At 42.5% G+C, this 22,923-nt stretch overlaps 1 pseudogene; it reads right to left on the bottom strand.

Annotated features, from left to right (window-relative positions):
* Nucleotides 1-5,122: 5,122 nt before the first annotated feature.
* Nucleotides 5,123-21,626, bottom strand: LOC127052571 (olfactory receptor 1052-like; annotated as a pseudogene).
* Nucleotides 21,627-22,923: the final 1,297 nt, after the last annotated feature.

The raw sequence follows: 22,923 nt of genomic DNA, 5'->3' as shown, positions 1-22,923 counted from the left end.
GTTCAGAAAGGGCTACAATAGCATAGAGTGATGGGTTGACTGGATGAAGGCCAGGCCCCATTGTGTATCCAGCCAAGTCAGAGGCACGATAGACAAACCAATCTCCCAATATTCTTACATAACTATTCCTGCTGCATTTAGTGATCAGAGAAGAAATGGGGGACTTTGTCAATGTTTGTGCAGCTGGCTCTTATAACACAAAAATATGGAAATAGGAAAGCCTGTGTAAGAGAATCATGAACAAGCAATGCAAATTGCCTTTTGCTAACTAATAGAAAATAGATGCATTCAACTCACGCAGACAAAATATATTAATGAAAGCATGGAATTTGTTTGTTGTTGCAGCTATAAGTGCAAGTAAAAAGGAGATGTGATGTAACCACAATAAGAAAGTAGTGAATAGGTATAGTACATTGTATTAAGAATGTTTTATATTGATGCTGAAACTGTACTGTTGTTAGATGATGTAATCTTTGCATGACGCTTGCTCTGTATACAGCAGCGGAATTCAACATGGCTAAAGAAACATATTCAACCTGAGATCCTTTAGGTATTCTCTTATGCTTGGCTCCTGCAACCATCTATCTATCTATCTATCTTAGTTTTATAGTGTTAGCCAATATCATATACAGTATTATATATAATAGTATGTATTTTTATAGAAGTATGAATTGTATTCATCTTAAGTTCTTCCAAAACTATATATACATATGTTATGCTATTTAGCCAAGGGCAGATGTGAACTATTGTTATCTCAGAAAACAAGGACAAGATAAATAATTTTGCTAACACCCCACTAACGTGCGCTTTATGACAAGGTTTTACTGGTAGAGGATACTTCTAAGGTTTTGTCAACTTCTCAAATATAGTGGTCACGGCATAGATAATAAACTAGTTATACATGTTGTCCTGTTTACTTTCCAGTTTGTGCAAGCTTAGCAAAAACATTCAATAACATGTCAAAAGGTAAGAGATTTAAAGGCAGTCTGACCACTGCACTGTTACCATGCAGATGGGTTGGTAATATATGTAGTCTTTCTTTCTCTGTTATACCACATTTATCTGTTACTAATAATCTTTTATTCCTAAAAGTTGATTAAGCCTAGACATTTGGCATTATTGAACTCAGTCAAACCTGTAACACATGGTAATGATTTAGGGCTCGACTCAGTGTGCCTTAAAGATTAAGTGCACAACTCCCACTGATTTCAATGATGCAAATGAAACCCTTAAAGGGGGTGGAGTGAGGGAATTCTCTGAGTTTGTCCATTTTACAAATGATTTTTATTTACCTATCTTGCACAAATATCTGAAGAGCTAAATTCGGTTTGGGCCAGTAAAGGCAGCAAAATGAAATTTCCTCTCTCGGTTACATGACATGACATGTCCCATTTTTGGATAGTATCTGTGCCATTAATAGTTTCTCTGTTTATACCTTGGAAACGATTCAAAGTGATGCTTCAAAATGTCATGTGATGGGAAGATGGATAAACTTAAATGCTCATCTGTCCCTTAGGTAAGATCCATTTTGATAGTGATAGCTATGGTTTCCATGTATTTATCTGGCACATTTCATCCACTGAAGGATCTCAGAAGATGTCACAGGAGTCATATGTGCATTATTTCCCCCACTGCTTTATCACAGTTGCTGCTGTGGTGAGGCTGTTCTGGGTTAATTCAATGTAGCCAGCATGAGACACGTCAAGAGCTAACAGTTGAGCTGCCTCTTGAACCCTCTTTGGCCAAATCCATGGAGGACTGGTGCAATGCCTCCTCCACCTGCATCTTCCACCTGGTGGCCATCACAGTGTTCTTTGGTACTGTCTCATCCGTGTATTCACAATATTTTGTGCACTCCCTCACATGTTTGGGCTCTTGCCTTCCCCTGTCCTGGGATGGAATCCCCAGACTCTCCCACTCTTAGGTTATCGCCTCCTGTGTATCTACAGGTGCTTCTCATCTGGTCCATTTGGCTGTAGGGCCTGCCAGTCTTCCCTTCGGGAGCTGTGATAAGTAATTAACACAGTGACCAGCTTTCTAAGAAAAAACACCACCACACATCTGTGTTTCATCTTAACAGCAAAAACACAGTGCAGCCTGGGAGCAAAAGGATTCTCAGAAGTAAACCAGTCTATGTGCACAAGTGTCTCACCTAAGGCTTAATAAGCCCTGGGGAGACTAGCAAGGCCCTTCTGCTGGGCCCATGGCCATGTCAGCCTAGAGTCTCACAAACAGCACCTGACAACTGTCCCCATCCTCTCTAGAGATTTGCTTTTTAACTATTTCATATTCTTACACTCTATTCCCACCTGTATAGGGGCTGATCTGCACTGAAAAGTAACATCAGTGTAGCTACGTCTCTCTGGAGTGTGAAAAATCCACACACACCCCTCTGAGAGACGTAGCTATGCCAACATAACCCCGGGCATACACAGTGCTAGGTCCATGGAAGAATCCTTCTGTCAACCAAGGTACTGCCTCTTGGGAAGGTCTATTAGTGACACAGATTGGAATACCCCTCCTCCCCCTGTTGTGAGCATCTCCACTGAAGTGCTACAGGTGCAGCACCGCTCCTGTGCTGCGGTAGTATTTGAAGTATAGGCGCACTCTAATTTTGGGCTGGAGACAAGGATTTGGGCACCATTTCTTAGTCCTGTTGCAATGTGAAGGATGGGAGAGTTGATCCATAACCATTTATGGCTCCTGTATGTGACATGGATAGTGAGATTAAATACGGTCTAGTTACCCTGGGTTCTTGGAATGATGTCATAGATACATGGATTAAGCTGGACTGTTAAGAAATTATCATGAAGGCAAAAAAATATCTCTAGTAGAAGTAACCTGCTGATAAACATGGCAGGAGTCATTAGCGGCTTCCTATTAATTTCTTTGGCTGATCTGTGATTCTTGTCTTTTGTGAAGGGGAATATGTTATTTCCTGGGGTAAATAACACTGCCTCATCCACTTTCTCCATATCGTTAATGATTTTATTGACATCAATCATATCCCTTGCATCGTTGTCTCTTTTCTGAACTGAACTGTTCCAATCCTTTTCATCTTTCTTCAGATGGAAGCTGTTCCATAACCCTGGTGATTTCTGTTACCCTTCCCTGTATCTTTTCCACTGCTAATTTACATTTTTGAGATTGGCTGACCAGCACTGCACGCAGTATTCTAGATGTGAGTGTACCATGGATTTATATAGTGGCCTTATGATATCTTCTTATCTGTCCCTTTCCAAATGGTTCTTATCATTTTCTTAGCTCTTGACTGCTACTGCAGCTAGATCGGATGTTTTCAGAGAACTGTCCACAATGACTCCAAGATCTCTCTCTTGAGTGGTAACAGCTAATCTAGACCCCATTTTTCATGGATAGTTGTATGACTCCTCAGTCTGGGGTGGTTCCTCAGATCCATCACATAATAAGAAAGGCTCAGGTGTGGGAATCTCCCTCACATCCTTTGCAGTGAAGACTAGTGCAAAGAATTCATTTAGCTTCTCTGCAATGACTTTGTCTTTCCTGAGTGCTCCTTTAGCACCTCAATCATCTAGTGCCGCCTCCCATTCTTTGTCAGGCTTCCTGCTTCTGATGTACCTAAAAAAAATACTGTTAGTTTTTTAGTCTTTTGCTAGTTGCTCTTGAAATTATTTTTTCACCTGCTTAATTAGACTTTTACACTTGACTTGCCAGATTTTAGGTTCTAGGTGTATATTATATTTAATAGTTTAATATAATATAAAAGTAAAAAAAAAGAAATAAGGTTGAACCAAAACATTTTCCTTATTGAAATGATATATTTTTACCTTTGCGAAACAGAGTTTCAACATTATTAAAATGAAATGTTTAGACAATATCAGAATGAAACCTCCTGATGGTCCCAAAGAGAAATTGTTCCAAATTGTGGTTTTTGTGGGAAATGTCAAAATATTGTCTCTCTTATAATTCGGAATGAAATGTGGGAATTTTCTGAGGAAGAGGGATAGCGGTTTCTGACCTGTTCTATGTCTAACACATTACTACCAATGTTTAAGGAGCGCTCGGCTGACTGGATGTTGAATGGGTGTATGCCATTACCTCCAGTGGCTATATTCCTTGCCTGCTGCTCAGCTAGCAAGGCGGGGGGAGGGGGGATGAGAAGTTGCCGTTATTGACTCTAATTCTCTCCTGCCTTGTTTCTTGTGCTATCATTTATACTGAATCACAGTGACTACTAAAGACAGGATCAACTATTATATTTCACTCAAATACCTAATTCTGGGGGAAAATAACACTGAAACAGGATAATATCAGCTTATCTGGACCTCATGAAGAAGAGCATCAAATATATAAAGTCCTTCAGAGAGAAATTATTTAAAAAAGCCGACTAAATAAAGTGGATTGAATATAGAAAAAAACAATGGCTAGGGAAGTGGACAATCTGGGCATCCTAGAAGTCAGGGAAGTCTCAGATTCTGGGGATGCAGGACATTCTCCAGTCCATCAACACAGCAAGCAGGAAGCCTGGACAACTGGCTGCCAAGGAAGATGAGGATCCTAGGGACGAGGTAGGCTGGGGAGCGTGAGAGCTTGGAGGAACAGGGCGGCTTTCACTACCACCCATCAGCCAGCAAGCATGCACATGGCCTGGAAGGAAACCAGGCAGGAAGACCAGGCTTCTTGTGATGCATTTTAATTCAGTCTGTATATGTGTGGCCTCCTCTTGAATGTATATTTGTGGCTTTGAGGCAGCCCTGCAAGTGGCCCCTCATCTCAGTTTCCCTTTTGGATAACTCCAAGCTCTTCATTTCAGACTCTTACTCAAATAGTAGTCAGCCTGGGGGCCAGTTCCCCAAGCTGCCTGCCCAGTGTGCTGGTATGAGTGGGTTGCGGGGGGGGGGGGGGGACGGGGGGACGGTGACTGCCCGAATTACTAGGAACTGGGATCTCCCTGACTTCCAGGGAAGTACTCCATATCATCCCATATTGTCCTGAAATAGGATGATTCGGGGTTTTTTGGTTTTGTTTTGTTTTTTTTTTTGGAAATCTCAACATTTTCCATAGGAGAGAAATTCCATTTTCAGGCCAGCTCCTCTCACTTCTATTCATTATTAAAACATGAAACTCAGCCTCTCAGTTAGATTCAGTGAGGAATCATTTTCTGGTATATTGTCTTCCTCAAGGTGTCCTTCACCTCCTTGTTCCTCAGGCTGTAGATCAAGGGGTTCAACATGGGGATCACAAGGGTATAGAACACAGACACCACTTTGTCGTACTCTGCTGAGTTGCTGGATGTGGGTCATAAGTACATAAAGCACAGAGCCCCATCCAGTATGGACACAGCTATCAGGTGGGAGGCACAGGTGGAGAAAGCTTTCCGTCTGCCCTGGTTGGAGTGAATCTGAAAGATGGTCACCATGATAGAAACATAGGAAATAAGGATGGCCAGAATAGTACTTAATGCAACTATGACAGAAAGGAGGAAATGCACAGTGTCACCCATGTGAGTGTCAGAGCAGGAGAGTTTTTGGAGTGGAGGGAGATCACAGAAAAAGTGATCAATGATATTGGGACCACAGAAGGACAGGCTGAACAAAGAGCCTGCTTGTATGTTTAGTTTGGAAAGGAGGAGATTAAGGATGGACATGATAGCAATCTTGAAATACTTGAAACATTGCTATAAAAAAGTTGGAGAAAAGTTTTTTCTCTCTTGCCACAGAGGGCAGGACAAGAGGCAGAGGGTTCAAAGTACAGCAAAGCCGATTTAGATTAAACCTCAGGAAAAGCTTCCGAACTGTCAGAGCAGTCGGACAAAGGAACAAACCTGCCAAGGGAGGCTGTGGAAGCTCCTTCACTGGAGGTTTTCAAAAGGAGGCTGGAGCCATCGGTCTTGGGTTAGTCCAGGGATCAGCAACCTTCCAGCAGTGCTGTGCTGAGTCTTCATTTACTCACTCTGATTTAAGGTTTCGCGTGCCAGTCATACATTTTAACATTTTCAGATGGTCTTTTTTGATAAGTTTGTAATATATAGCTAACCTATTGTTGTATGTAAATTAAATAAGTTTTTTAAAATGCTTAAGAAGCTTCATTTAAAGTTAAATTAAAATGCAGAGCCCCCGGGCCGGTGGTCAGGACCCTGGCCGCGTGAGTGCCACTGAAAATTAGCTTGCTTGCTGCCTTCGGCACACGTGCCATAGGTTCTCTCCCCCGGGTTAGTCAGACACAACAAACACTGCATCTTGGCTGGGGGTTAGACTAAAACACGACCCCTGTGATCTGTTCTAACCCTGTGGTTCTCTGATTCTCTGAACTCTGCAACAATCTGATATAGAGCAGAAAGGTTGATGAGGTCTTTGAAAACCAGCCTTCTATTGCAGCTCTAGCACCTTTCCATAAATAAATCATCAGTTAGGAACCAGGATATATTCATGACAAGTCAGCCAAAACCTCACATTTGGAATAAAGTCCCCGAGTAAATTCCACAAAGACAATTCTTTTGGAGATAACTAAGTTAATATTCACAAAGGGGTGTTTACATAACTAAAGGAGGTATGAATGAACAGCAGAGGTCAACAAAGGGAGGCTGTAGTTAAACCATGGTTGAAAGAAGCTCTCACACTTGTTCTGGCCCCTGGTACTGACATGGAACCGGTATAACTCAGCGGGGAATCAGAAGCAACACAAGTGGGTTTCGAAAAGATCACCATTCAGGAAAGAAACAGCCTACTGAATACAGATACAAATAAAAACCCTCTCTCATGTTCACTATGGCAATAGCTGATCACTCTCCCGCCTCCTCTGGTGTCAGAGCCCAGGCTCCAGCCTGAGCCTGAATGTCTACACAGTTATTTTTTTGCCTGTAGTGCAATCCCCAGGACACAGAGTCAATTGACCTGGCCTCTAAGACTCTCTGCCATGGGTCATTTTTCCTTTCTGCAGTGTAGACATACTTTGAAGCTCTCTCAATCTCTTTCTTGTACCCAGAGTGCGTGGAGACAGTGGGAGTCAGACTAGATGATCATAATAGACCCTTCTGACCTTAAAGTCTATGAGTCTATGAGGGCCGGCCTTTCTTTCTCAGAAGATACTTTGAAAGGAGAGACATTAGGCAGCTTCATAGTGAATATGCACCCGATAGCCACCTAGAACTCCACAATGAGGTGTCTCTGTAGCAGGGAGTGTCAGTCAACAGTGCCCAGAGAGATGTTTCCTGGGAATCCAAGTGTGCTTGTTCTTCCACTTCAAGCTAATGAGAAAAAACTGAAATATACACGAGCTTTTTATTTTCATTCCATTATCTCTGTGTATCCACCCTGAACCCACAAGACCTTCCGTGGGAGCAGAGACTGCTGTGTTGGGGGAAGCCAGTGCTGCCCGTTCTATATAGAACCCTTTTTCGATAGAGAGAGACCATCTCTCTCTAGGGTTGCCAATCTAGAATATTTCACCAGCAGAAAACCTGCTCAAAGAAGTTTAAAATGAACATGGCATTTACAGAAAACAAAATCCCTAGCAACTCGATTTCTGGCCAATAAGGGGTATTTTTGTCTTATCTTTTCCCTTTTTTCATTTGAGGAGCATGTACAATAACTTAGGTCATTAAAGCACATTGGGCCAGATCCTTAGTTGGTGTAAATCATCACAGCTTTATTCAGGTTGATTGTCATAGCACCATCAACAACACCTGAGGGTCTCTAGCCCCATATACAACCCTCCCCCCTCCCCCCCAAAAAAATCACATTCCTCATTCATGGTATTTTATGCTTTTTGTCCCATTTTACTGCAAATTATAGAGTGAGAGATAATCAAGACAACATTTTGGTGGTAAAAGACTCACCATTTTGAGAATAGGAAAAAAAAACTGTTTCTCATTGAAAAGAATGGATCTGGATGTATTTACCAGGTAGCTGAAGAAAAGAAAACATTTAGTTGACTCACATTAGTGTTCGTCCTGTAATATTAAAGCTGCCTGTTGCAGGAGAGACATCTCTCTTTATTGGATTCAAAAGGAGTAATTAGAGGCAGGGCATATTTATGTGGTCTGCAGGCATTTGGAGACACAATCCCTTAGAGCTGCCAATCTCACCCCTGGCACAAGAGGTGTCATTAAAATGCGCTTTAGATCATGTGGGAGCAGTAGATAGTGGGATGCCAATCTGTTGGCTTCTAACTTTGTTCAAGTTCTTTGAAGCGTTGATGCTGCTCTCTATCCCTTTCCCCTGTTTTAAATCTGAACCTTCCCCTAGCAATAATTATTTCCAGTCAGGAGTAAATGTGGAAAAGTTTATTGAAAATTCATTTTCTGTTACATTTATTTAATTATTTTGTATGTGCAGAGAAAATTAGAATTGAGTCATTCATAACAGTGTTTTTTTTTAGAAAGCCCAGAGATAGAAACTTTATAAGCAGTTACCAGGTAGAATGCAATGGATTGGGACTAAGATACTTTTTTTTTCTCTTCAGAGATGTCTAAATACCTGAGATGGGAGTGGTAATAATGGCTAAAGATCCATCTTTGAGGGGCACTGGCAGACTCAAGGGTTCAGAAAGAGCTGCAATAGCATAGTGGGATGGGTTGACTGGGTGAAGGCCAGCCCCATTGTGTGTCCAGCCAAGTTAGAGGCACGACAGACAAACCCATCTCGCAAAGTTCTTCCATCACTAAATGCGGCAGGAATAGTTTTCAGAGAAGAAATGGGCGACTTTGTCAATGTTTGTGCAGCTGGCTCTTATAACACAAAATTATGGAAATAGGAAAACCTGTGTAAGAGAATCATGAACCAGTAATGCAAATTGCCTTCTGCTAACTAATAGAAAATAGAGGCATTCAACTCAAGCAGATCTTCCAAAATTAGTTTTACTTATGTTATGCTATTTAGCCAAGGGGAGATGTGAACTATTGTAATCTCAGAGAACAAGGACAAGGCAAATAATTGCTAACACCTCACTAACGTGCGCTTTATAACAAGTTTTTACTGGTAGAGGATACTTCTAAGATTTTGCCAACTTCTCAAAGATAGTGGTCAAGGCATAGATAATAAACTAGTTATACATATTGTCCTGTTTAATTTCCAGTCTGTGCAAGCCTAGCAAAAACTTTCCAAAACATGTCAAAGGGTAAGAGAGAAAAAAGTCCTCAACTCTAGTATAGATAGAGGCAGAGTGAAGCTGAGATTTAAAGGCAGTCTGACCTCTGCACTGTTACCATGCAGATGGGTTGGTAATATATGTAGTCTTTCTTTCTCTGTTATGCCTAATTTATCTGTTACTAATAATCTTTTATTCCTAAAAGTTGATTAAGCCGAGCCATTTGGCATTACTGAATTCAGTCGATCCTGTAACACGTGGTAATGATTTAGGGCTGGACCCAGAGTGCCTTAAAAGCCAAGTGCACAACTCCCACTGATTTCACTGATGCAAATCAGGCCCTTAAAGGGGGTGGGGAGAGGGAATTCTCTGAGCTGAGACTCGCTGAGTGCTGTCTAGCCGTTGAATGGTTTTCAGCAATAGTTCAGAGGAACGTTTTCCTGCACCCATCATCAGCTATGATGAGAGCTGAATAAGTATGTTAGTGTACAGCTACACTGCAAAGAAAAACTCACAACACAGAGCCTATGGGCCTGGATCAACTGATTTGACCAGGTGGGGCTAAAAATAGAGGTGTAGATATTCAGGCTCAGGCTGGAGCCCAGGTTTTGAGACCTTCCGCTCTTGCCAGGTTACACAGCTCGGGCTCCAGCCTGAACCCAAACTTCCTTATCACTCTTTTTAGCCAAGCAGTCCGAGCCCTGTGAGCCTGAGTCCATTGACTCCAGATCTTTTATTGCAGATTAGAGACTCTGAGTTACCCATTCCTTGCTAGCCAGCTTTCCTAGTGTTGTAGCTGGGGTTTCCAGGAAAGATTGGATGATGATTATAATCATATTAATTATCTAGCTCTTACATAGCACTTTTCATTTCTAGATTTCAAAGTTCATTTTTTCTATACCTCCATGCCCCTACCGCAACATATGCATAATAACACTTAGAACTTGTATACGAGTTCCCACATAGATCTCAAAGTGCTTTACAAATGAGTGGTGTGGAGAAAGTGAATAAGGAAAAGTTATTTACTTGTTCCCATAATCGAAGAACTAGGGCCACCAAATGATATTAATAGGCAGCAGGTTTAAAACAAATAAAAGGAAGTTCTTCTTCACACAGCGCACAGTCAACCTGTGGAACTCCTTGCCTGAGGAGATTGTGAAGGCTAGGACTATAAGAGGGTTTAAAAGAGAACTGGATAAATTCATGGAGGTTAAATTCCTTAATGGGTATTAGCTGGGATGGGTAAGGAATGGTGTCCCTAGCCTCTGTTTGTCAGAGAGTGTAGATGGATGGCAGGAGAGAGATCACTTGATCATTACCTGTTAGGTTCACTCTGGCTAGGGCACCTGGCATTGGCCACTGTCGGTAGACAGGATACTGGGCTGGATAGACCATTGATCTGACCCAGTATAGCCATTCTTATGTTCTTAAAGGCATGTGAGCACAATTTTCCCCATTTTAGGCACAGGGAGGTGAAGTGTCTTGCCCATGGTCATGAAGAAAGCCAGTGGCAGAGCTGGGAACAGAAACCAGGTCCACTAACTCCCAGTTCTCTGTTCTGTCCGGTTGCTAATAGATATGTGCCCACATCAATTTTTTCCACAGAGATTCATAGAGTCTAAGACCAGAAGGGACAATTGTGATCATCTAGACTGATCTCCTGTATAACACAGACCAGAGAACTTCCCAAAATAATTCCTGGACCATATCCTTTGGAATTAACAACACTTCTTAGGAGTGGCATACATGACCCTTTTTTTGTCACTTGCAACAGACAATAAAAGGACTAAATAAAACCCTCCTCTTCTCCGATGACTACAAAATCATTGACTGTAGCTAGGCAGATGGTGTGCTACAGCCACTGCCTAGCATCTCATTGCTTCCTTGTACTCCTCCATCTGTCAGATTGCACCCACTTGTTGTCTATTGTCTTGTACTTAAATTGTAAGCTTTTGTGGGCAGGAACTCATAGACTCATAGACTTTATGGTCAGAAGGGACCAATATGATCATCTAGTCTGACCTCCTGCACAAAGCAGGCCACATAACCCTACCCATCCACTTCTATACAAACCCCTAACCTATGTCTGAGTTATTGAAGTCTTCAAATTGTGGTCCGAAGACCTCAAGCTGCAGAGAATCCACCAGCAAATGACCCAGACCCCACGCTGCAGAGGAAGGCGAAAAACCTCCAGGGCCTCTGCCAATCTGCCCCGGAGGAAAATTCCTTCCCAACCCCAAATATGGCGATCAGCTAAACCCTGAGTATGTGGGCAAGACTCACCAGCCAGCACTCAAGAAAGAATTCTCTGCAGTAACTCAGATCCCATCCTATCCAACATCCCATCACAGACCACTGGGCATACTTATCTGCTGATAATCAAAGATCAGTTGCCAAAATTAAGCTATTCCATCATACCATCCCTTCCATAAACTTATCAAGCTTAATCTTAAAGCCAGATATGTCATTTGCCCCCACTACTCCCATTGGAAGGCTATTCCAAAACTTCACTCCTCTAATGGTTGGAAACCTTCATCTAATTTCAAGTCTAAACTTCCTAGTGTCCAGTTTATACTCATTTGTTCTTGTGTCTACATTGGTACTAAGCTTAAATAATTCCTCTCCCTCCCTAGTATTCATCCGTCTGATATATTTATAAAGAGCAAGCATATCCCGCCTCAGCCTTCTTTTGGCTAGACTAAACAAGCCAAGCTCTTTGAGTCTCCTTTCATAAGGCAGGTTTTCCATTCCTCTGACCATCCTAGTAGCCCGTCTCTGAACCTGTTCCAGTTTGAATTCATCCTTCTTAAACATGGGAGACCAGAACTGCACACAGTATTCCAGATGAGATCTCATCAGTACCTTATATGATGCTACTAACACCTCCTTATCTTTACTGGAAATACCTCGCCTGATGCATCCTAAACCTGCATTAGCCTTTTTAACGGCCATATCACATTGACGGCTCATAGTCATCCTGTGATCAACCAATACTCCAAGGTTCTTCTCCTCCTCTGTTGCTTCCAACTGATGTGTCCCCAATGTATATCTAAAATTCTTATTATTAATCCCTAAGTGCCTGACCTTGCACTTTCCACTATATGATTTCATCCTATTACCATTACTCCAGTTTACAAGGTCACCCAGATCTTCCTGTATGATATCCCGGTCCTTCTCTGTGTTAGCAATACCCCCCAACTTTATGTCATCTGCAAACTTTATTAGCACATTCCCGCTTTTTGTGCCATGGTCAGTAATAAAAAGGTTAAATAAGATTGGTCCAAAAACTGATCCTTGTGGAACTCCACAAGTAACCTCCTTGCAGCCTGACAGTTCACCCTTCAGTATAACCCGTTGGAGTCTCCCCTTTAACCAATTCCTTATCCACCTTTCAGTTTTCATATTGATCCCCATCTTTTCCAATTTAACTAATAATTCCCCATGTGGAACCATGCCAAATGCCTTACTGAAATCGAGGTAAATTAAATCTACTGCATTTCCTTTGTCTAAATAATCTGTCACCTTCTCAAAGAAGGAGATCAGGTTGATTTGGCACGATCTACCTTTAGTAAAACCATGTTGTAACTTCTCCCAATTACCATTGACCTCAATGTCCTTAACTACTTTCTCCTGCAAAATTTTTTCCAAGACCTTACATGCTACAGATGTCAAACTAACAGGCCTATAGTTACTCGGATCACCTTTTTTCCCTTTCTTAAAGATAGGAACTATGTTAGCAATTCTCCAGTCGAACGGTACAGCCTCTGAGTTTACTGATTCATTACAAATTCTTGCTAATGGGCTTTCAATTTCATGCACCAGTTCCTTTAATATTCTTGGATGAAGATTATCTGGGCCCTCCGATTTTGTCCCATTAAGCTGTTCAAGTTTGGCTTTTACCTCAGATGTGGTAATATCCACCTCCATATCCTCATTCCCATTTGGCATCCTTCCATTATCCCTAAGCTCCTCATTAGCCTTATTAAAGATTGAGGCAAAGTACTTATTTAGATATTGGGCCATGACTAGGTTATCCTTAACCTCCATTCCATCCTCAGTGTTTAGCTGTCCCACTTCTTCTTTCTTTGTTTTCTTCTTATTTATATGGCTATAGAACCTTTTACTATTGGTTTTAATTCCCTTTGCAAGGTCCAACTCTACATGGCTTTTAGCCTTTCTCACTTTATCCCTACATGTTCTGACCTCACTAAGGTAGCTTTCCTTGCTAATCCCACCCTTCTTCCACTCCTTGTAGGCTTTTTGCTTTTTCTTAATCACTTCTCTGAGATGCTTGCTCATCCAGCTTGGTCTACAACTCCTGCCTATGATTTTTTTCCCCCTTTATTGTGATGCAGGCTTCTGATAGTTTCTGCAGCTGCAACTTAAAGTAATTCCAGGCTTCCTCCACATTTAGATCCACAAGTTCTTCAGTCCAATCCACATCCCTAACTAATTTCCTTAATTCTTTAAAGTTAGCCCTTGAGAAGTCAAAAACCCTAGTCCCAGATCAATTTTTGTTTATCCTTCCATCTAGTTTGAACTGAATTAGCTCATGATCACTCGAACCAAGGTTGTCCCCTACAACCATTTCTTCTATGAGGTCCTCACTACTCACCAAAACCAAATCTAAAATGGCATCCCTTCTTGTTGGTTCTTCAACTACTTGGTGAAGAAATCCATCTGCTATCACATCCAGAAAAATCTGAGCCCTATTATTCTTGCTAGCACATGTCCTCCAGTCTATATCTGGGAAATTAAAGTCTCCCATGATCACACATTTCCCATTAGTGTTTACTTCATTAAAAACATTAAAGAGGTCTCTAGCCATATCCAAATCAGATCCCGGCAGTCTGTAGCACATCCCAAGCACTATCTCAGGGGAGGCTCTAGTAGCTTTCTTTCCCAGTGTGACTTTTGCCCAGACAGACTCTGTCTTGTCCATTCCATCACTTCTTATTTCTTTACAGTTAACCTCATCAATGATGTACAATGCTACTCCACCACCTTTGCCTTTATTTCTGTCTTTCCTAAACAGCACATAGCCTTCAATACCTGTATTCCAGTCATGACTACTATTCCACCATGTTTCTGTTATCCCTATACTATCTGGTTTCACTTCCTGCACCAGTAGCTCTAGTTCCTCCATATTGTTACCTAGGCTTCTCGCATTAGTGTACAGACATCTTAATTTTTGCCGTTTGGCTTCACTGACATTCTTTACCCTGATAGGCACAGACATTCCACCACCAGCATCACCTGTTAGTCTGGTATCTACACTACCCTTCCTCCTTATGTCAATTCTTCTGTCCACTGCTGTATCCCCTCTTACTTTGTTTTCTTCCCTCTCAAGGTTAAATTCTGGCATGGAGATCTCCTGGACATCTCCCAACTATCTCCCCCAAATTCCTAGTTTAAAGCTCTCTTAATCAGTTGGATGAGCCTCCATCCTAGAAGTCTATTTCCCTCCTTACTCAGATGAAATCCATCCCGAGAGAACAGTCTTCTGTCCATAAATGCTTCCCAATGGCCGTACATCCCAAAGCCCTCCTTATAGCACCACTGCCTGAGCCATCTGTTGATCGCCATAATCTTGTCACACCTTTGTTGCCCTTCTCTAGGAACCGGCAGAATCCCACTGAAGATCACCTGAGCCTCGATTTCCTTAAGCGTCTTCCCCAGTCTGGCATAGTCTCCCTTGATACACTCCAACGAAAATCTAGCCGTATCATTCGTTCCCACATAAAGGACAATCAACTGATTCTTTCCCGCTCCCGCTAGGATCCTCTTCAGCCTCAGGTCCACATCCTGTATCTTAGCACCCGGCAGACAGCACGCCCTTCTGTTCTCCCGATCACCTCTAGTTACAGGCCTGTCTATTCTTCTCAGTAAGGAGTCCCCAGTCACGTAGACCTGCCTTTTCCTGGTGACAGTGTGATTCTCCGGTCTATCGCCTGCACTCACTGGCTGCAAGTCCTCTTGATTCCTATTCACCTTTGCAGTCCTCCTGGGGCTTATATTTGGTGTTTCCTCCATTGACTCCTCCCCTTCTCCTGTAGGACTAACAGCTCTTCTCTTTTTCCTTGCCTTCTCTCCTTCAGCCACCACCTGCTGTGCTCCGTCTTCATTTTCCAACTCTGCGAACCTGTTCCTGAGTTCTATTTCTCCTTCACTGGCCCAGCTTTTCATCTGCCTGGTTCTCTTAGTCACATGCTTCCACCGTCCACTTTCCTCCCCCAGCAGTCTCTCCTCAGAATTCTTTGGTCCTGCTTCCATCTGCACGTCTGAGCTTATCCCTTCAGCCCCCTCATGTCTGTGCTCGGTCATCTGCTTAAACCCCCTGTCTTAGTCTCCGCTGCAACCTCCCCCTGTAAACTCCCTCTGAAACTCTCCTGTTTACAGCTCTGTTTGCTGGCTGGTGTGCCGCTGCAGCTGTCTGTTTAGTTGTTGTTCTGTTTTTGTACAGCATCTAGCACAATAGATTCTGGTTTATAATTAAGGTTCCTGGATGCTACCTAAATAACTGTAATAATAATAAATAGCTCATATGGCTGTTCTCATGTTCTCTAGAAGTGATCCTTCTGAAACAAAGTGGAGTCGAGTTGGGGAAATAGGTTGGGATAAACTTACATTGTCGTTGTCCATACTCTATCAGCTCCCCAGAAACAGAGCATATCACAGCCAAAGCTCCTGTTACTACCATAACTTTATAAATCAATCAATCAATCATTCAATCTACCCAGCTTCTTAAGTGGGCTCCCCTCATTGTAATATCTGACCAAGGAATACATGACAGTAAAATAAATGATAAAATACCATTAAAAAAATCAGCAGTTTTGGGCTTGTTTTAGTTCCCTGACACCAATCATTTGATCATGTCTGAGGCTGTGTTAGAGCTAATGGAAGCAACTCTGGTGGTGTTGTATAGCTCCTAAGATCTTTTGCCTCCTTTTCCCCCTTGAGTTTAGATGCTTTTGATGATGCCCAGAGGAAACTAGAGCGCCGTGTCTCAATTTCTGCTGCTGGAATTCTCAAGCCCGGAAGAGCAGCAGGTTCTGCTTTTCCTGGTTTTCTCCCTGGTGTACGTGATAATCCTGACCTCCAACATCGCCATCCTGGCAGCCATCAGTGTTGATCGGAGCCTCAATACCCCCATGTGCTTCTTATTCTTTACTTTGTCCTTCTCGGAAAACTGCACCACTATTGCTGTCATCCCCAAGCTGCTGGTGAATTTGCTGTCGGGAAACCAAGCGATTTCTTTCCTAGGATGCGCGGCTCAAATGTTCTGCTTCTTCATCTTTGGGGCCACAAATTGTTTTCTGCTGTGAGCCATGGCTTACGATCGCTAAGTGGCCATATGTAAGCCTCTGCAATACCCAGTTGTGATAACCAGGAGGTTTTGCGTTGAGCTGGTCGCCGTTTCATGTGCAACTGGCTTTCTTATAGCGCTAGGCATCAGTTCCTTGTATTCAGTTTGCCCTTCTGCAGGCCCAATGCCATCAGACATTTCTTCTGTGACATCTGGCCCGTTCTGAAGCTGGTATGCAGTGACCATCATATCACTGGGATGGCCATTGTTTTTCTGTGTGCCTTTGTTTTACTAGGCCACTTCATCGGAATCATCCTTTCTTACATCTATATCCTCGCCCCCATCCTGAAGATCCACTTTGCCCCAGGCTGGCGCAAGACCTTCTCCACCTGCGCCTCCCATCTCATTGTTGTGATCACACACTTCGGCTGTGCATTTTTTGTCTATTTACTACCCGAATCAACCTCTTCCCTAGATGAGGACACTTTCATTTCTTTGTCTTATACCTTCTTTAGCCCCATGTTGAACCCTGGGGTTTATAGTCTGAGAAACGAGGAAGTTAAATCAGCCCTAAGGAAAGTAACTGCCCACACATTTCTTTCTCCCAAAATGTGAAAAGTTGCAAATTTGGGCACTTCCAATATATCGATGAATTCTGCATGATGTCACTATTGTCAATGGTATAGTCTTCAAAGCAGTGACTTTGTCTTTCTTTTTGTCTGAGCATAAAGAGCCCCTATGGCTCAGTATAAATAATGGACAATAAACTAATATTGTTACCCCTTATTCTGAAACCAGTGTTGCCCCTCTGCCAATGTCTGGGGCCTTGCAGGTCAGCTTCCCGGTAGCAGTTAAATCTACGATGCAGAATCTGGCTGTATTCTGAGGGTAACTTGCTCTATTCACACATATATACCAGTCCTGAAATGAGATGGTCAAGCAACATGCAGAGCCATCTCTTATTCCAGGAATCTCATCCCAACACCGATGCCCAGGGAGCAACTCTGCCTCAAGAATTATCTCTAATCAGAGGCTAAGGCAGACAGCAAACTCTCCTGCCACTCACACAACTCTCATTCCCCCTGAAGCTGCCTCTACAACCAAAGCTGTACTTTACCCAAATATGATGATAACGCTGCATGTGCCCTCAAGAGTCAAAACTTGCTTGCACACTAAGAGAATGTTTATAGTGGTGCTGGAGGTGTAATTTCCAGCTAGGGTAGACATAACCCTTCTATCTCTGATCAAGGTAGCATGCTAAAAACAGAAGCATAGCCATGGTGGTGCGAATGGCGGGACTGGTTAGCTGCCCCAAGTATGATTCCATTTGAAACCCTCAGCATGCAATCGGTGATAAGCCCGTGTGCTGTCGGGCTACGCGATCAGAGCTGGAAGGGGTATGTCTATCTGAGATGGATGTTACATCTACCAGCTTTAGCTTAGATAAACCCTAAGAAAAAGAACTGAGACCATGGTGGTGCCTGCATGACATTATTTTTTCTCTCCTATTTTTTTATTATCTCTGTATACGTATAAGTGCAAAGTGTTATTACGGCCAGTCAGTAGCAGTGGAGGAGTTCCTTACTTCTAGCCTTTTAATCAAGGAGAAGCATGGACAATCAGTACCTCTCCCACCCCCCAAATACACAGATCTTTGCTGGAATGGAAGTATCGGTATTTGGAATCTCAGGGAAGGTGGCTGAATGACTGCCACAGGTTGAGTTTTAAATAGAGCTGGTGGATTTTTTCCCACAGGAAAAAAGGGATAAACTTTTTTTGTGAATAACATTTCCCATTTGACCAGTTCTAGTTTTTGTTACTAGACACCCCCACCTGGCCTTCTCCCATCTCCCCGAGATAACTGCCGATATCCCAGCACAACCATTTCCTCCCATGTAAATATTATAAAGGAAAATAACCTCTTAAAGATCCCTGCTGCCAGTGCTTGCCCAGTGCATCTCTTTACTTGTGTGAGATGAAGACCAGGGGGTATTTGCTCATGCCACTAAACTTCTTAAAATGAAAAATAACTTCAATTTTTTTTTCAAAGTGATAAGGGTAGAATTAAAGGCAATTTATGGTCCTAGGCAGATCATGGCATGTTCCCTCCCTGTTCCCCGTAACCTCACCCTCCACTTGGAATGGTGATGACAAAGGTGCCATCCCCTTCCAGAGAGGCAAGGCTAATGCATTTTCTCATCCAGGAGTAGCATCATGTTTGTTTATCCCTCCGTTGGGGAGCATCAGGAGTTTCCTTTGCCCCTAGAGATGAACAGGCTGTGGCAGGACACCCCCTAGTACTTACCCTAGCAGCTAGGGTGTATCTGTTTTTGAAGAGAGAAAGCCAACTGAATTCCTTCATTCCTGCCACACAGAGCTCACTGCTGGGATGGGTTAACATAGCTCCCAAAGCAGTGTGTTCTGCATTTACTGCCCCATACATCTGAATGGGATGTTAACAGAATAGACCCATGGTCACACGCTACACGGTATTGTTATAATGCTTGTACAAAGTTTGCCTTGTGAGGTGGTATTTAAAAACACATTATTTGCTGGTCAATATCATGGCAAAATGCACGTGGCACCATTACATGTAAAGTTATGTACATAAGATGAAATCATGACTCAAGCATGTTTCCCACATAAGTCTGGGGAGTAGCTAAACCACTCCCTCAAAGACAAAGGGCAAGCTGACGCCTCAGGCATCAAGTCTGAGTCAACAAGGCTGATGGACCATTACCATCTAAGTGGCCATTCTTTGACGAGGAAATGGGAAGGGACAGAAATCTACATTTGAGCAAAGAAACTGCATGGAGTTTCCTTTCTGAACCAGACTGCTTGTCAAGAGTTTGGTCAGTAATATGCTGGAGTCTGTAGTGAGAAACTTTGTTTGAATCTAACATTTTATTAAGTTAGGCACTAGTAAATATTTTATCTTTATTTTTCTTACAACAGTTTGTGACTTTTAAGACTCATTACTTGTACTCACTTAACATCTATCTCATTGTAATTAATAAACTTTTTTTTTATTGTTTTACCTAGTCCAGAGTGTTTAAATTGGAGTGTCTGGCTACTCTATTTAAAATAATGAGATGGCATATACTTGTTGGCTGAGACAGATGCTCATGAGAAAGAGGCAAAAGGAAAGGGATAGAAAAGAGGATATATAAGGTGGGGAAGGAAAATGTCACATGAGGGAGGGTGTGACAGCAGGAACACAAGTCTCCTGTCCCAAGTATTCAGAATTTAGCTGAAGCAGGGCCAGATGGTGATATCATCTGGTTTCTTTTCTCTGACTTTGTCTGGTGAGGATGTTTTTCAAGATCAGGACGATGAAGGACCAATTGTGTCATGGTGGATGCCAGAGGATGATGGAGGTGGAAGCCATAATAGAAAAGCTCAGGCCTTCCAACCCACTTGTCCCCGTGCTACCATGTAGTGACCCCACCCCCAGATAAACAACATACTTTGAAGCATGAATACTACATCCCACGAATCATTAACCTATCAAAGAACATTTGGATGAATTCAACTATAAACATTTCCTCTCATTTGTGGAATCTTTCAGCTCATTGCCCTGCCAACCCATGACTTTACAAGATGCCTTGCAGACCCTTTAGTGCTGTTCCTTTAACCCAACCATCCGGTTCATAGCAGTCTATCTTTCCCCATCTTTTGATGACTTTTATCCATAATTCTATGTAAGAAGCTGAGTGGGATTCATGTTGCCTGGGGCATCTTAGATTTCATACATCTGCCCAGCCCCAGCATGTAGCACAATGTGAGGCTGGCTCCATGACTGGGGGCACCAAGCAGTACAGATAATTGAGACTGTGACCTTGTTGTGCCAAGCACTGTATCAGCAGAGAGAGGGAAATAGATTTCCTGAAGGTCCTACAGCATGTGAAAGTTAGGAATAAAATCCAGATCTCCTGGCTCCCAGGCCAGTACCTAATGCACTAGACCACATTACTTCTTTGTATTAATTTAAGTGTTATTTTAGCAGCTCTGCAGCTGGGCAAACACTATTAATTGAATAACTTATATGAGGAATGACATCAAGATTTGCTGAATAAATTATCCATACAATGTTTTCAAAGTTCTCATTCAGCTCTGCAGAACACTTTGCTTTTGAAGGTACATTTCCTTCGTGAATATCACATGACCTATTAAAGCAGTACATTGAAGAGTCTCATAGATTGCTAAAAGACATTTTTGGAAAGGAGAAGAGAGTAGGAAAGAACAGGATAAGCCGTGTCTCAAAAACCTGTAGAAATATATTATGAGATGTTTATTTGCAAAAAAAGGTTCACAACAACATTAAAGAGAGTATTTTTAGGCGTATCGTTGATCTCAGAGCGTCCTTTACCTCCTTGTTCCTCAGGTTGTAGATCAGAAGGTTCAACATGGGGATCACCAGGATATAGAACATTGAGACAATTTTGTCTTGTTTGTGTCAGTCTTCAGATTGGGGCAGGACATAAATGCAAATGGCCATCCCGTAGAACATGGTTATGGCATCAGGTGGGAGGTGCAGGTGAAGGTCTTTGCACCTGCTCTCAGTGGAGCAGATACTCAGGATGGTGGAGAAGATGTAAATGGAGGATAGAAGGATGATTGAAATGGTGGAGATAGCAATAATCTCTGAGAAGGCAAAAAGCATCAGTTCTGAATTGTAGGTGCCGGAGCAAGACAGCTTGACAACTGCAGGGATGTTGCAAAATAAATGATTGATGATGTTGGAGCTGCAGTAGGATAATCAAAAGACACCGCTTGTTTGTACTGAAGCTCCAATGACCTCAATGAGATATGACCTACCTACCAGCTAGGCACATATCTTTGGGGACATGATGGTGACATAGAGCAGTGGCTTACGGAGGACCACATATTGGTCGTACGCCATCACAGCCAGGAGGTAACACTCTGTGGTCAAAATTGTATTGAAGAAGAACATTTGAGCAGTGCAAGCAGCATAAGCAATGGTTTTCCTCTCTGCTAAAAGGTTCTGCAGTGCCTTGGGGACAATGGCTGAGGAGTAACAGATGTCAACAAAAGACAGATTACGGAGGAAGAAGTACATGGGTGTGTGGAGTTGAGGAATGATTCTAATTAACATGATTATCCCAAGATTCTCCACCAGGGTGATAATGTAGGTCCCTAGAAACACCAAGAAGAAGGAGACCTGATGCTCTGGATGATCTGTGAATCCCCAAAGAATGAACTAGATTGTCATAGTGCAGTTTTCTGTTGCCATGGAATCAACACAGGGAATCTACAGCACAGAGTATAAGAGGTAGGTTAAAATGAGAGAAATAGTCAGGGATTGAAGTCTTTGCACAGGAATCCCCTGGAATGGCAGAGCATCCCTGCTATTAAACCCATAAGGAGCAGAGGTGGCGATAGCAGGGAGTACATTCATAATCGGGGACAATTTCTGAGTGCCACCAGGAAATATGACAATCTGGCAATGTCTTTTGTACCAGGGAAAAGACACAGAGGGTCAGGTCCTCATATTGTGCAAATTCCTCATCTCAGTGGAGCTATGCTGATCCACAGTAACTGAGGATCTGGGCCAGAGTCCGCACTATCCTAAGTGACGACCAAGGGTGGGGTTATCAAAAGCACTCCGAACTGACCTAACTCTGTTCCAGTTGAATTGACTTTAGTGGGAGCAGAGTGAGACCCAAGGATGAGTGTTTTTGCTCCATGAATCCTGTATTGAAAAGTCTTGTTAGCACATCTAAGTTGCAAATACTGACCTGATTTGAAACAGGTATCTCGTGTGACATGTACCAGAGGCAGGTCCAAGGAGGCTGCATCAGGTATATTTAGCAAGAGGATTAACATGGGGAACCATATTTGTTACGTAGAAGGATACAACATTTGTTACCTAGAAGAATACAATATGTTGCTCTTTGCATCTACAATGAGGTTTTTACTGGTGAGGGATCCTTCAGCTTCCTGTCTGAGGAAAATGGGCCAATTTTCTTTGAACCTAAGAACAGGGAATGAAGTGAGCTCATGAAGTGAGCCCAAGTTTTGAAGACAACACGTCCATGTGCAGTTATCCACGGAGGATTTGAAAAACATTTTAATGATCCCATCTGTGCTTAGCCTGATATGTAGAACTCTGTGGGCAACCCAGGGATTACATCTGCAAATGCCACTTCAACTAATATATAAAAAAACTCACCGGTCTCCAGATACAATTCTTTTGATGGGGTCAACAATGACAGATATCTGCCTGCTGCAAGTGGGTTTCATCACTCTGGTTCTGGTGGAGGTGGTGTAAATATTCTCTTTTGATTTTTTTTTTTTGCATGTGGAAATAGTTCTTATTTGGAGGCAATTCACCTGGAGAATGGACTGTCTGAAGAGTTCATATATTATTATTATCCTTTTGCACAGTAACACAATGATGAGGAAAGTCACACTGATGCCTCAAGTAATCTGGGACACACAAGTGACTGCTTAGGTAAGAGTGGTAGCTCTGGTATACTTAATGATGGGACTTGTCTGCTGTTTAAGAGCTGGTTTCTGTAAGTGCTTTA

Source organism: Gopherus flavomarginatus, chromosome 5 (genome assembly GCF_025201925.1).
Source record: "Gopherus flavomarginatus isolate rGopFla2 chromosome 5, rGopFla2.mat.asm, whole genome shotgun sequence".
Taxonomy (NCBI): Eukaryota; Metazoa; Chordata; order Testudines; family Testudinidae; genus Gopherus; species Gopherus flavomarginatus.
Note: the sequence above shows the minus strand (reverse complement) of the source record. Positions and strands in the feature narration are given on the sequence as shown.